The sequence below is a fragment of the Rousettus aegyptiacus genome, unplaced genomic scaffold, assembly GCF_014176215.1.
Source record: "Rousettus aegyptiacus isolate mRouAeg1 unplaced genomic scaffold, mRouAeg1.p scaffold_m13_p_4, whole genome shotgun sequence".
NCBI classification, from domain to species: domain Eukaryota; kingdom Metazoa; phylum Chordata; class Mammalia; order Chiroptera; family Pteropodidae; genus Rousettus; species Rousettus aegyptiacus.
In genome coordinates, this window is record NW_023416307.1 from 21,496,843 (window position 1) to 21,512,241 (window position 15,399).

The following is a 15,399-nucleotide window of genomic DNA, read 5'->3' on the forward strand; positions in this document are numbered from 1 at the left end:
AGGCAGAGAGTCCCCTCCGCCAGGATGTGGAAAGGGTGCACGGCAGGCCGCGCCGCCCACATTGCCAAGTGCAGGTCTGGCCGCCGGGTCCAGCCCTCGTGTGCTCAGAGAGGATCCAGCCTGGCCGAAGCCCTGAGGGACAAGTATAGCAGGAGGAGCCAGGACATTCTGGTCGGCCCGCCTCTGCCACTGTGTGACTGACCCACACGACGCTGCACCTCCCAAAGGGAGCCTCTCTTCTCTGCCCCGAGTGGGGCAATAACTGCCTCCCTGGCCGCCCGCTCGCCGTGGCTGATGTGAGGAGCAAACGCAATACTCTCGGAGGAAACTATGTGAGAAGCACAAGCCCTTTGTGAGTCAGCAGTGGGAGTCGTTCCTCCGTCTTTCCCCACGATCTATCTACCCGCCACCCCGCCACCCGATTTCCCGGGACCAACTCGTGAGCTCGTGCTGCCTCCTAGCGGCCAAACCTCTCCCTAGAATTTATTTCTTTTAAATTTTATTTCTATTACAATCATAAGAAAAATCGATAATGATGAATATGTAATAATGAATCCAGCCTGGATTATATCCATTTTTACACCAATGCAGTCATATAATTTTTAATTTTTTTTTAAATGGAAGAAGTGGCTCACGAAGGGAGAAGTGAATAATGCACCCCTGAATCCCAGGTGTGAGGCACCAACCAGTATGTCCTTCCCAGCCTGCTACCCGGCTGCTGGCTGCTCCTCTCCGTCTGCAGGGAGCCTGCCGAGGGCCTGATGGTGGCCCTTTACCAAGGTTTACCCCTAAAGGCCTGTATTTCACCCAAGATAATGGGGATAAGATAGAGGAACAGGTGAGAAAACAAAGCACCAGGCTGCTCTTCTTCAGCTCTTTAAACCTTTTGAAATCTCCAAAGACTACAAAATGTCTTGAAAAATGGCAGTCCTTCTCTTTGCTGATATTGAGATAGCACTAGTTGGCCTGGAGAGAAATGAGAGTTCCTGCATGTTAAAAATAACAATGACTAGTAACTGCCGTGTTCCCTCTTTATGAGAGGCTCCTCGCACGTGTTCTCCAGACGTCTCACCACAGCCCTGAGGCGGCAACTGCCCCTATTTTTAGACGAAGAATTCGGGGCCCATGAGATTACATGCCGTTAAGAGGGGTACAACGGCTTCAACCCAGGTATCTGGCTTCAGATCCTTCCCCTTCTCCCTGGGCATTTGGAGATGAATTACCTAGGTTGAGAATACAGAATAAGGACAATCTGCATGATGGGGAGGAAAACGCTGCAAAAAAAAAATTAACAAGTCTTTTCCTTCCATACCTGTGGAATGGTCAAGAGTCAACTTCCAGTCACAATAAATAATTGACTGAAAACTCATGACCTTGATCTTCTCATGATCCTTTTCCCTTCTCATCAGATGGAGATTCCTTTGGAGCATTCGACATTCCAGATTTCTCTTTTCTCCCCTGATAGGCCTTTTCCCAGGCCTCTGAGGAGCTTCCTTTGAGACTCAGCTTGCTGGCATTGGGACCAGGGTGAAAGGTTGGCAGAGGTCCCCCTCCGTGCCCTTCTCCAGCCCTGTGCCCTCATTTTCCTCCTAAGCAGGCAGGATGATGGGCATCTAGAGACCCACTGCAGAACTGAGAAGAATTTTGTCAACTTGGGGCTTTGATGAAACCAGTGAGCACAGCATTGAAAAGCTGAGAGGTCTGACAGAGGAGGGGCAGACAGGCAGCTGAGTCACAGAGGCCAAGGGGACCCAAGAAGGCAGTTGCCAACCCATCACAGGCACCGCTGGTTCTAGGACTGGGTTTCCCAAGAAGGGCTTCTGACACCCACCAGGCATTGAAATGACATGCAGAATTGCTTCTTTCCCCATGTGAGGCCAGAACATTCGAGCGTGTGTGTAGAAAACCATCTTCCAGATCTTCTGTCTCTGGGGAAGAACCAAGTGAGATTATAATTGGGTTCTTACACAGACTCGGAAAACTCACATTTCGTCAGCGTCTCCTGTGTGCCAGCCACTGACATGTTTGCATCTCATCTAACGATGAGGAACACCCTGTGAGCTTGGGCTTATTTGCCCTTTTATACACATTAGTAGATGAGGTTCAGAGAGGCTGAGAGATTTGGCCAAGATCACAAAGCTAATTAGAAGAATATAAATTCAGGGCATGATGCAAGCTCCAGAAAATACTGCACTGTTGAGACTGTACTTTGAGTTACCTAAGACACCTTTGGATACTTTTCTGCTTTGGGACTGAAGAGAGTCCCTTGTAACATGTGAGTTGAGTGCATCTGATCTTCCTGTTGATTGGATTTACAAATTGAGTGATCAGATTACTTAGTTACGTATATGTGCACCTGCACTTGGCATTGGCCTTTGCCTCAGTTTCCTGCCCCCTTCCTCCACCGCACGGGAAGGCCAAGTCATGACTGTGTCAGTCCCTAAGATTCCATTTGTCTGTCTACCGCTGACATCTGGGCAGCAGTGGGTCAATTGACCAGGAAAAGAATGGAGAGAACATGAGCTTTGAAACCAGGCATACTTGGGTTTAAATTCCACCTCTGCTATATTTTTAGGAAAAAACTACCTGGATTCTAGGATGAGGCCAGGGACAAGGAGGTTAGCAGCAGAGTCATGTGATCTCAGCCTTCTTCTGAGTATTAGAGGGCAGGTTCCAAGGCCGGCTCTCTCCAGAACAGTCAGGACCTTCCTGCCCAGAAATGGGGAACAGGCTACAGCTGGTAGCCAGCAACTCTCACCTCATGGGATCCAATTTTAGGGGCCCAAACAAGACTCAGGTGGTTCCTGTCCCAATTCTCTCCCACAGACTGGTCTAAATCTCACTTTTAAAGTTCTGGTCATTAGCCAAATTTAATCATCCCTGGTAGGGGATGACACGTTACAATGTTAAAGAGAAGCAGCATGGAATTAGTGGAGAGCATCTCTTGGGGGCCCATGAGGCTCCAAGCTTTACATATGCTCTCGTGGCCTCTGTCCTCTCATCATTAACATACAACAGATAATGATACATAAGGACAATTGACACTTCTGTAGGGCTGCTCTAATTTTTGCTTAAATTAACTCATTTAAATGCTCACATGAGCCCGATTCCCTTTTCTTTTTCATGAAGTGGGCACGTAGGTCAGTCACCTGCCAGAGATCGAGTAGAGGGTGAGTAGCAAAGCTCAACTTCGACCTCAGCAGTCAGGCGGCAGTGTCCCTCCTTGCTCTTAACCTCTACAGCATTCTGGTTCTTTCGGAAATAATGAGGCCTCCCTCTTAGGTATGAGGGCAGGATTAAGAGAGATCCTGCATCTAAAGCTTGCGGCACAAAGCAAGGACTCGATTAATACTCCTGTCCTTCCCTCGCCTTTCAGATTTGAGAGGACAGAAGCCTACCTCTCTCAGCCAAGGTCTGTCTTGCACATATAGGTGCTCAGCCAGTGTCTGATGGATCCATGAAAAGGCAGATTGGGATGAAGTGGGTGGCGGGAGGGAGGGGGAGGGAGGACTAGAAAAAGAGGTGATTATGCGAGGCTGAGATCAGAGGCCTAAAACTGTGGCAAGTGCCCTGGTTTTCCTGGGGTCAGCCCTGCATTCTCAGGTGTCACTATGCTGACTGGGGGTCTGACTCCAGCTCCTACCTGCCCCTATAACACGTGTTAGCCTCAGAGCTCACTTACAGGCCTGGGAGCCCCTGGGGAGGAGGAGGCAGCACTCTCTACCTGACTAGAACTGAGAAAAGACTGAGGCCGCTCACTATGGGTGGCAGTGCAGGGGGGTGGGTAAAGTTTGGGGGCCTGGTGTGAGGAAACAGGGCTGTTCTGTTTCAGGCCTATTACTGCCCAGGCTCATAGCCAAGCAGTGGCTGCCCTGACCCTGCTCTGGCCTGACTCAACCACTGGCAAATGGAGTGTTTCTTAGAACCTGGAAGAAGGTCTCTATAGGGGCAGAGGGAGCCCAGCTCTCTGGACAGTCTCCAAGCCATCCTGACACATTTCAGAAGAAGCCGTCTTCACCAACACAGGCTGTCTAGGCAATGTTTGCTGAGGTGCATTCATTTCTGTTTATCAAGATTACACCAGCCAAGGTCAGGTGTGCTCAGGCCAAAACAAGCAGACCTTGTCCGGGCAACATACCAAAGTATTGGTTTCACCATGTTCTCTCTGAATGTCCCTCAGCTCAATTGATACATCATGATCGGGATGGTTTAAGATGACTAAAATGGACTGCCGCTCCCTGCTCCAACTTTGTTTATAGGCACAGTCTGCATATCCCCTGCAACATGAAACGAGGTTGTTTTTCCCCCATCAAACGGAGTCGCTGAATCCCGACTGCTTGGATGTTTTGGGAGTGGTGGTGTAAAAATCCCACCCACCGCTTCGGTCTGCTCTGCTCTGTGTGAGCACAGCCACCTCCCCAGACTCTAGGAGAGATTAGTCCACTGTCCTTGCTCTGTTTCATTCCACGTGACCGGCCGAACTGGGTTGTTCGTGGTCAGGCTCTGCCAAGGAGAGCCAACATCCTGCTTCGATCACTGACATTTCAGAAGGGTTCTTGAAATGACGAAATGGTTTCTTTGCACTGTCCACATATTTATCATCGCTGAATATTTATGAAGTGCCCACACCAAGGCTGCTTGCCAGTTCTGAACCCAGATAAGAGGAAAGTTTCTTTGTTCTGTTTCAGAGGAGGTTTGTCAGTAAACTGTTTCTTTTAACTTCTGACAGCCTTTTCCTGGAAAAAAAAAAAATGTCATTTTTGTTTTTGCAAATGAAAGAGGAAAGCTTTTGCTAATCCATATTATTTCTTCAATTATCATTTGGGTTTGCAGACGCTGCCTGTTTCCTGAAACCCTCAAATTACCTTATTTCTTTGCACTAAAAATACTTAGTCAGAGTCAGTTGAACATTGGTTGAACTCATGACTTGTGGCAACTCGCGAATTCAACAGATGGTTTCATTTTTTCCGACCCATTCTCCCCCCTTTCTCCACTCCACCCAAGAACAAATCATTCAGATACTGCACTGCACTGCTGGAGTGAGTCACAAGGGACCTGTCACAGACCAAGTTCTCCGCCATCCACAGTCTCGCACTGTCCCTTGTGGCGAGGACGGTATGGGTCAGCCCTGTGCTCCCCATCTCTTCCCCCCATGAGAGCAGGGGCTGCTGGGCTAGTTGTAAGGAATAAGTGGCAGGAATAGCTTATGAGGGCCCGAATGGTCCCAGGTTCTTGGGCACTAAGTGCCATGTTATACACCCTCCAGGGTGAAATGGCTCTGGGCCGTGGACTTGGCCTTTGCCTCCTGTTTGAGACACAGTGAAGCAGACTGCCGCAACAAAGGAAGTCACCCCCTAGGACCTAGATGCTCGGAATGGAGCATGAACTTAGCCAGAATAGGAGTTCCTTTATCGGGGGACTGGGCTGTAATCCCCTCACTATTCTCAGAGCCTGGCCCATTGCCTGACACTTGGTAAATACTCCGTAAGCGCTTGTGAACTGACTTCAGTCAGTCTCTGTCATTGACAGTCATTTACTGAGTACTTACTGTTTTAGGTCCCTGGTTAAGACGAGGGATACAAAGACTTTGAATAAAGGACAGTCTCAGCTCTGATTAGAGTCTAGTTGGAGAATTAAGCCGTGGCATAAGAGATGACACTTGCCAGCCCAGAATGATGTGTTTGCATTGCCTGAGAAATAACACAGGCAGTAAGAGGTATCAGTGTTTGGGGAAAAGGAGACATCCACCAAGGATATGAGGTCAAGGTTAGATTTTCTGACTGGTAAAGATGGAGCTATGCCTTTAAGGAAGCGATAACAGTAAAATCTATCAAATACCTCCCTCCCCTGTGCCAGTGTCCTTTCTGTGTATCACTAATTCTCACAATGTTCATGCCAGGAATTGTTTTCTACCCACAGATGGGGAAACTCAGGCCCAGAGGAGTTAAGCAATTCTGTCCCAGGCCACACAGCGCCGAGCAGGAAGACCAGGCTTCTAGTGCAGGTCGGTCTAACTCCAGAACTCATGCCCCTTCCACCACCACTTACCAAGGAGAAAAGGTCTCAAACATTACCAGGTGCCCTGGGGCTTAATCTGAAGCAGCTTCCTAAGCAAGCCATTACTGCTTCTAGGAAGCAAGGGTCTGGCAGGGAAGAGCTGGTGGCCTCAGGTGCTCTGAACACAACACGAAATGTGGTGGTGGAGACACAGCCTTACCGGGATCGGTCCCGTGACCCGGTCTGGGCTGAGGTGTGGCACCGACGTTCTGGACAAGCTCCCCACGGCACAAGCGTGAGCAGCATCCACTGCCGAGCTCCAAAAGACCCCTGAAGAGTTCAGATCTCGGTATGTGGATGTTTTATGAAGAGGCCAGAGATCTAAGGCTTGAGTATGGAAGGATTCTGTTAAAATGAGTCTCTATCAAAGCCATGCAGGTTGATACAAATATAGTAGTGGTTAAGTAGCCGAACTCCACAACAAACTGTTTGGGTTTGAATCTTGGCTCAGCCACTTACTAGCTGTGTGAAATCACCTCCTCATGGATTTCCCCCATCATAGTTTTTAGAAGATGTTAAATGAGTTAATATATGTGAAACAGAATGACACCTGGAACAGAGTGCTCATCTTATGTGAAGTAGGGGTTGCTGTCTTTATTCTGCCAGGCATGTATGTACCTTCAGAGTTATCATCAAAGGTTCATGACTGGAATAAGGGCCTAAAATGAGGCCTAAGTGGACACCAGCGGTCCTTTGGAAACAGGCAAATCCTTACTGTGTTCAGAATAAGGTTTGCCAGTCAGTTGATGAGAGATTTAGTGAGAGATCTTCTGTCACATGTAGTGAAACAGTGTCCTCTAGTGGCACAAGTACTTATTACTACCTTGAACTGCAAACTTAAAAGATCTTGTGAGGAAAGATCAGATTATAGGAGAATAGGAACTGATCATGAAGGTTGTTCTGGACCAAAATGAAATCGCAGCCATCAGAAGCTCTATACATTGGCATTTAGTTATCTTGACCTTTAAAAGTCATTTCATCCCCTCTAAAGCCAGTCTTGATGAGAAAGCCCAAGAGCTTCTCATAATATACTTCTAGAGACATACATATGGTGTGAATCATTTGGAAAGTCACACAGGTGAAGAAAAGGCTTTAAAACGTTCATCTCAAAGGACATAGAAACTAGCTCAAAGGGGTTCCCACTAGCCCCATCAGGGAAAATTTGAGCAACAAAATAAATGATACCAATGAATCGTAAGCCACCAAATGAATTCAAACTGATATATATATATAAACAAATGAATAAAGGAAGAAGGGTGAGCTCTTCTTTACAGTGGGATCCCAACCAATAAATGTGGAAGGAATTCTAGAATTATAAAGTTATTTCCAATAAGTATTTCAGCCAAAAACATTCATGAATGCTAAAATTAGTAGTCATAATTATGATGAAAAAAAATCTAAAGTATCTTCCCCATAAAATGCTTATTAATGACAAAGGCAAAAATTATGACATTTAAGTAGAGAACACTGGCAGATATCACCTTACAAAATTAAGGTCAAAGTTAACAGAATCGGTAATGGGGCAAATCGACATTATGAGCCTCATAATATGATGCACTGAGGACACAACCTCACTTCTGCTGGATTCCTAACAAAAACACAAAACCCGAATCTAATCATGAGGAAACATCGGACAAACCTCAGTTCAGGCACATTCTACAAAACCACTGGTTTACACTGGGGGGATGGAGAGAAAGAACCTAGTGATGGATTGGAATTAGAGGTTTCATATGAAAGAAATGAATGATACCTTAGTACCAACAAACATACTTAATGCCAGAATTTAGTCCCACACTGAAAGGAACATGTACTTCTTAGAGGGATGGCTTGTTCCAGGGTTGAAGCAGAGAAGGTACAAGGTGAGCCTGGATTATCTGGTACAAGAAAGTAACGTAATGCCCCTAAACTAATGAGCACATATTGAAAGGTCAAAGGAGCTGTCTTACAGGAGCTTCTACTGGCCAAATTTGGGATGATTTCAGCATCACAATAAATAATGATAGAAATAAATTATAATATTAAATTTTCTTTAAAAATCTATGAGTCCAGAGATACTTTTAAAATTAAAAAGAGATGAAAGCAAAGCTGTTCTTTACAGAAGAATGCCAGCCAATAAATGTTTAAGCAGGCTAGAAATAGAAAAATCACATTTTCAAACCACTATTAAAAAAAAAAAACTTGATTTAGGTAAGACCATTAATGCATGGTAAAGCAACTGGTGAAAACTCTCAAGGAACAGGAAATTCACAGAGCACATATTAAAGATGCCTTTACAATGGAGAAATCTGTTGGATACCACCTTGGTCAAATGATCAAACTTAACGTAACTGATAAGAGGATACATTGACATGTGTCCTCTTAATGATACATTGAAAACATGGTATCACCCATATAGTATTTCACTAAGAATGTTTAACATGAATCTTATCATGGGGAACTTTCTAGATTAATGCAGCATGAGAGATCTTCAACTAAGTACAATTGATAACCTTTTATTGGATCCTGGACAAAATAACTAATCTGCAGTTATTAAAAAAAAAAACACTATAACAATCTGGAAAATTCAAATACAAACCGTGTCCATTATGTAACAGTATCAATGTTAAATTTTGAGTGTAATGACAATTTTATTGTGGTTATGTAGGCAAGTGTCCTTGATCTTTGGTGATACATGCTAAAGTATTTAGGAATAAAGTAATTCAAATGATTTAGAAAAGGAACGACAAAAAATATGTGTCCACATATACATAAACAGAGAGATGAAGCAAATGTAGTAAAAGATTAACTTAATAAATCTTAGTAATGTAATGATTAAGGGTATTGGTTGTACTGTTCTTAAAGTTTTCTTAGAGGTTTGAAACTTACCAAACTATAATATTGAGAAAGAGAAAACAAATTTCCCCAAAACCAAAAGCAAAAAATGTCCAAGCCATGAATGACAGACTGAGTAACTATTTCGGATGAAAGGAGACTAACAGCAACGTGTGATCCTAGCTTAGATCCTGGACCAGAAAAAGGGCAGTAGGAAAACTGGCAATGTTTGAAAAAGGTCAATAGCTCATAGTTTTGGTCAATATGTTACTTTTCTGACTTTGATAATTATATTGTGGATATGTAGGATAAATGTCTTTGTAGGGAGTATATGCTGAAATATTTATAAGTAACACATCATGATACAACTTACTCTCAAACATATCAGAAAAATCCATTACATATGTAGATGGAGTGATAAAGCAAGTGTGGTAAAATGGTAACATTTGGGGAATCTGGGTGAAAGATACAAGAATTCTTTATACTATTTGTGTAACTTTTTTTCATCTGAAATTATTTCAAAATGAAGAAGTTTTAAAAAAATGTTCACTTCAGTTTCAACATTATTTTTCCAACATCACTGTAGTGAGTTGAACGAACAGTGTCCCTCCAAAATTCATATCCATGTAGAATCTTAGGATGTGACCTTATCTGGACACACTCTTTTTGCAGATGTAATTGGTTAAGATAAGGTTACACGGATTAAAGTAGGCCTTAACTCCAACGACTGGTGTCCTTATAAGGAAAGACACACGGGGAAAAAGGCCACGTGAAGACAGAAGCAGAGAATGCAGCGACACAGCTCCAAGCCAAGGAACACCAAGGATCACTGGTAGCCACCAGAAGCAGGGAACGATCCAGGGAGGACGGTTCCCCAGAAACTGCAGAGGGAGCATGGTCTTGCCAACACTGATTTCAGACTTCTAACTTCAAGAACTGTGAGAGAATAAATTTGTTTTAAGCCTGCAAGTTTGTAGTAATTTGTTACAGTAACCCTATGAAATATACAGTCACCCACCTGCTAAAAACAATGGCTCTGTGGTTGACAAAACATAAAACACCTTAGTCTGGTATTCGCAAGCCTCTGATGATGTTACTAACAACATTGTTTTTTGAACATTTACTATAAGCCTAACGCTAAGTGCCTTATATACACTTCCTTTAATCTTCATAACATCTGAAAACAGCGGGTTCAATGGTTAAGAAGTGTGCACCAGTTGGGACAGTTAATAAGCAGAGAAGCTAAGCATTAACTCCAGGCAGCCTGAATCCAAAGCTACATGGGCTCTGCTCTAATATTAGTTCACTATTTCACACACGAGCTCCTCTGACCTAGTAAAGCAAACAGGCCTACTGTTTCCTGGCACATACCCCAAGCTGACCTGAATCTCCACCTCAAGCCCTGCCTCGATAGCACGTTGCCTCTTCCTTCTTGCTCTTTTAAATCCTTCCCATCCTGGGCCCAGGCCATGCTCCCTATCCTCCATGAAAACTTTTCAGGGCCTCCTGGGGCACGGTGGTCTTTTTTCTCTAAACTCAGCATGCATTGTAATGCTTGCTTGGCCATAAAATACATACATGCAGGGTTGGTTACTTTGGATGTTATTTGGCTTTTAGAAAAATCATTTGTCTCCAACTAAATAGTAAGTACCCTGCAAGCAGGTATTTTTATATGCAGGTCATTTGCCACACATCGAGGCATTGAGACTTCTCCTACCCTTATTTTCTCTAGATAACTATCACGACAGCAATATGCATCTGAAAAAATGCAAAGCAAAAGGCCTGCAGAAATAACCAACTCAGCCAGTTAAAACTGCTCTCTCCCCCCATTCTACCCTATGCTCTTCAGTTAACGTGTTTTCCACAGCTGCATCGCCCACCTCAAGGATTCTCCAGCCCCTTCCTTATCTCTGTGAATGTCAAGACTGTGAAACTGTTGTTACAGTTAGAGCTCAGCCTTTGGATAAGGAACCCGCTGAGCAGGCGCAACATCAATGAGTGCTGCTCTCTGTCTGTAAGCTAGGCCTCCTGTCTCTCTGTTCAAGAATCCGATAAGAGTGCTGATAACACCAAGGTCTCAGACTCTACAAGACGAACCATCTGTAAGACCAGGTGTCTAGAAATTCTTCCCCTACAGCCCTCCCACCCGAAGCTCCTCCTCCCCACTCTGAGTAAGAAGGAACATGTAAAACCTCAAAGGAATCATGTGCCCCTTGCATAGAGACTGCAAAAGTATATAAGGTGTAATAAATCCAACTAGAGCGAGCTTGTGCATGGAGTTGTTAACTCCACATGCTCTCCAGGCCTAACAAATTCTCCTTCCTCTACACAAAGTTGTCCGAGCGTCCGAATTCCTCCATTGGGTGTCGCTTCCTGCAACATTACATGCAATTATTAGACACTTAATATTTGCAATTTGACTACTTTCAAGTTAAGTCAAAAACTCATTTGTTGATTCTTGGTATCAGTTGTGTGTGAAAGGTAGTCTGCTAGGGTCTGAGAACCTGGCTAACCAATTTTAGCATGGCTTGATAGTTCATTGTTATTCTATGTCCCTATAATTGTCAAATAAAACTTGGTTTGTTTTGATACAGTCTGGGAAAATGATAATTTGTAACAGAAAATCATTTTGTAATTTAGGGTGAAACATTGAATCTCATGGTGGCTGAGATACGATGACGTGCCTATTCTTACAGATCTGATGTGTCATGCTCTTCATCAAAACAGGACAAATCCATTCGTGGAATTGTTCTATAAGAGCTCAGCAATGCAAAAGCTGCTCAAGTAAGCAATTCTAGTTTGAAAAGATTAACTGTGGTTAACTAGTGAAGATATGTTAGGCATAGTAAATTTTAATTTTCAACTGACCCAAGAGCCTATACAAACAACGCCACATTCACAGACAAGGAGGTTTATGTAGGTCTCGGATTATCTTGAGAAGTCGGGGGTCTACTCCAATGGCCAGGAAGGTAGTAGCATCAGTGAGAAAAAGGAACTGAATTCAGTACCACTGTTGGCACACTGATAAATGCGAATTGACACCTGGCTTCATCGTTGTGATTCAGAGGGAGCAGAAGGAATGGAAATGCACGCGCACCCCAACCAGGGGCTCCTTGGTACCAGTCAATTGTTGCCTTGAGGGATTGTAGATTTCATATATTCTCATTTTTAAAAAGAAGCTCAAGTCTACATTTCCGTGTGAATATTTCCATTTTTAAAATTAGGAGCTAGTTCATTTAAAACAAACATCGCACAAACCAAACATGCGAACTTAGATTTGGCCCTTGGCCCACCAGTTTGCTACTCTCAGGCTGTTTACATGTATGTCTATCTACCCCCTTTAGACTGTGAGCTCCAGGTACCTGGAGCAGCAATTGAATGAAGAACACAAGTTCACACTTGAAAGACCAAAGCTTAAAAGTGTCTTTTAGTGGTATGTGAAATTCATTCAACATTTTTTACATACCGTAATACAGGCCAAGCACTCTCGCATGATTAGCTGAGGAACATACAATAATGAATAAACTGCTTTCCTGTTCTCTTTAAGTCTATATTCTAATGAGTAAGCAAGTCAATAATAAAGTAAAATAAGTTCAGATAGTGATAAGGATTTTGAAAATATTAGTGCTGGCTAAGGAACAGAATGTGATGGAAGTGTCGAGGGACTCTTTTAGATAGGATGTGAAAGCTCCCTCCAGAGAGATGGCTTTAGAGTGGGGACCTGAATGATGAAATCTATCACATAAGATCTGGGAGAAGAGCATCCCAACCAGGGAGGACAGGAAGTGCATAGGCTCAGGAAGAGATCAGGGGTTGGTTGATGGAAGAGGCTGGCAAGGGTCAGCTGGCACAGAGTCAGAGTCAGGGGTTTTGTATTTCATGCAGTGAAATGGAAAATCACTGGAAGCTTTATGTATGAGAGCAACATGCAATTAATGTTTTAAATAGATTATTAGCTACTGTTTGAAGAATTGTGGCTAGGGAGTAGGGATAGAAATGCTATTACACATACTATTGAAGTGATAGCTGATACAAGGGGAAGGAATCTGGTGACACATAAAAGCAGGTAAGGCAGAAATTTCTTCTGTATACTTAGAACTGGGTTTGCAGAGGTGGCAAAAGCAGAAGAATCAAGAGGACACCAGGGATCAAAGTGCACAGTATTTTCATGCTTTAATTATGAGTCTTGTATTGTTCAGGAATCAGATGTAATCTCAATAAAGTAGCATTCTGAAATAACTGTATTTTGAATTGTGTCCAAAGAAAACATAGAATTCAAACTCTTACGCAGTTGGACGTTTTCTAGTAGAACTTGTTTGGAATGCAGAGTTACATTAGTTACATTGCCTAACACATATACTATATAAAATGCTGAGAGCTACGGGTCAGTTTGCAGACAAGAGGTTAAATGACTTGCTAAATCATCTAAGTAGAGGAATGACTGACTTGAATGCAGAGCTGACATGGAAGTCTATGTTCCTTCCATTCCAGAAAGGAATCAAGTTCAAATGGTTACAAATGAAGTCGAGCTGTGACTTCTAGCCACACAAATAGCTAGCTATTCTAGGGGATAAAGGGGATCAATGCCTATAATGAATGCTATTCCCCTTCCTGTTTTTCCAGTGGGTGATAGTTTTCCTTGTCAAACCCCATGTCTCTTCAACTAAACTAAGGTCCCAATGTCTATACTTTTAACATGATTCTGAAAAATTTGGTTAAAAAATAAATAAATAAAACCTTCAGTCTTCATAAATACCTTTATAGCTCATGGTGAATTAACTCTTTTCTCGTTTAGGGAAAAAAGGCGGCTCACTGCCAGAATTAACATCGTGTGTAGGAATGCTACATTTTCTAGGATTTAACATTTTTAGTGATCGAAAATTATTATATTTTGTAAATGGAAATACTAGTAAAAACATAATGCTGTAAATAGAATGATGTCATTTATTTCTAAAGATTATTGATATACTAGAGTGATACAAAAATTTAAAAAGCGAGACATTTCGTGGCAAACTGGGGTAAGGTTAGGATTATAATTGGCAAATTATCTGGCGGTAAATGCTGCAAGCACAGCTGGGGAGTTTTCTTGGGCAAACAGGAAATGGGTTAGGTAATAGCTCTTAGGACAATGAATGTTTGTTATCCAATGACCTTGTTTTAGGAAACTTTCATGAAATCTAACTTTAAATTTTTAATAAGGCTTTTGATATAGGTTGTGAGCATTAATAATTGGGTAGTGCCTGATGGTAACAGTGACAGTATTTAAAATAATAAAGCAAAACTCAGAACTTCAATAAAGAAGTACTTATTTTTATGATCACTTTGTTTTAAAATGGAAAGGTAAGTTTCACCAGTCTTCCTGTAGGATTAGGATACCAATTATAAAAGACAAAAGTAATATATTTCATAACATGAAAGGAATTGTATTAAGAATCAAAATGAGGACAAATACGAAACAACAGCTATCATGCATTAAGATCTACAGCTGTAGTGGGAAAGGAAGCTGAGAGAGACCATACACATAATTGGGGAACAGAAAGCTGTCGAGGCACAAGCAGTAAAGGATTAAGAATCGGGAACTCAAATAAATACCTAGTGAATGATGCAGCAATAAACCACCTGTTCTAGAATTAATACACAACCTGAGTACCCACACTTCTGAATTTCAGACCTGTAAAAAGTTTCCAAATGAATCTGGTCAAGACTTGAGATCTACAAGTTCTCAAGAAATATATGTTCAGTGACCCTACAGGGTTACCATAAGCAAACTCAAGAATATGGAAAATTCCTCAGGACAAATGACCCAATTTCTTTAAATGACAAGAAAAAAAAAAAAAAAAAAGAAAATCTGTTGACTAAAACCAAAGCAACATCTACCTTATCTGAACAAACCAATTATAAAAATTAGGGGGTGGCTCCATAGTGTAGTGGTTAGCAGACAATAGCAGGTCCTGGGTTCATACCCCAGGTGGAATCATGGACCATACCCTGGGTGCACCAGGCCCCCCATGCATGTCTAGAGAATGTGGGAGGAGACACCCCACCTTCAGAGATCCAGTTCTTAAGGAGAAATGGCAACATCCACAGGTCAGGGGTGGAAGTTGCAGCGGGGGGGGGGGGGGTGTGGGGAGGGTGGAATTAAAGAGGGGAAAAATAAATGCATTAAAAAAATAAAAACAAATTAAAGATAGAAGGGAAATCTGGGTACTGATTAGATAAGACATTACTGTTAACTTTTTAAACTTAAAAAGTATAGTAAAAGTACTGTAGTTACATTTAAAATCCTTGCCTTTTGGATTGAAATATTTGGAGATGAAATAGTCTTGAGATTTCCTTCCAATAAGGGTGGAAGATGGAGTGATGAATTGGTGAGGTGTAAACAAGGTCGACTGACCAGGATTTGATCAGGACTTTTAGAGCTGGAAAATGGGATTCTACTACTTCTAGTTGATATTTTTCAAATTATTTTTAAATTCAGGTAGAGCAGCCTAAGTTTGTAAATATCTTGAAAAGAACCTAGAAAACACAGCA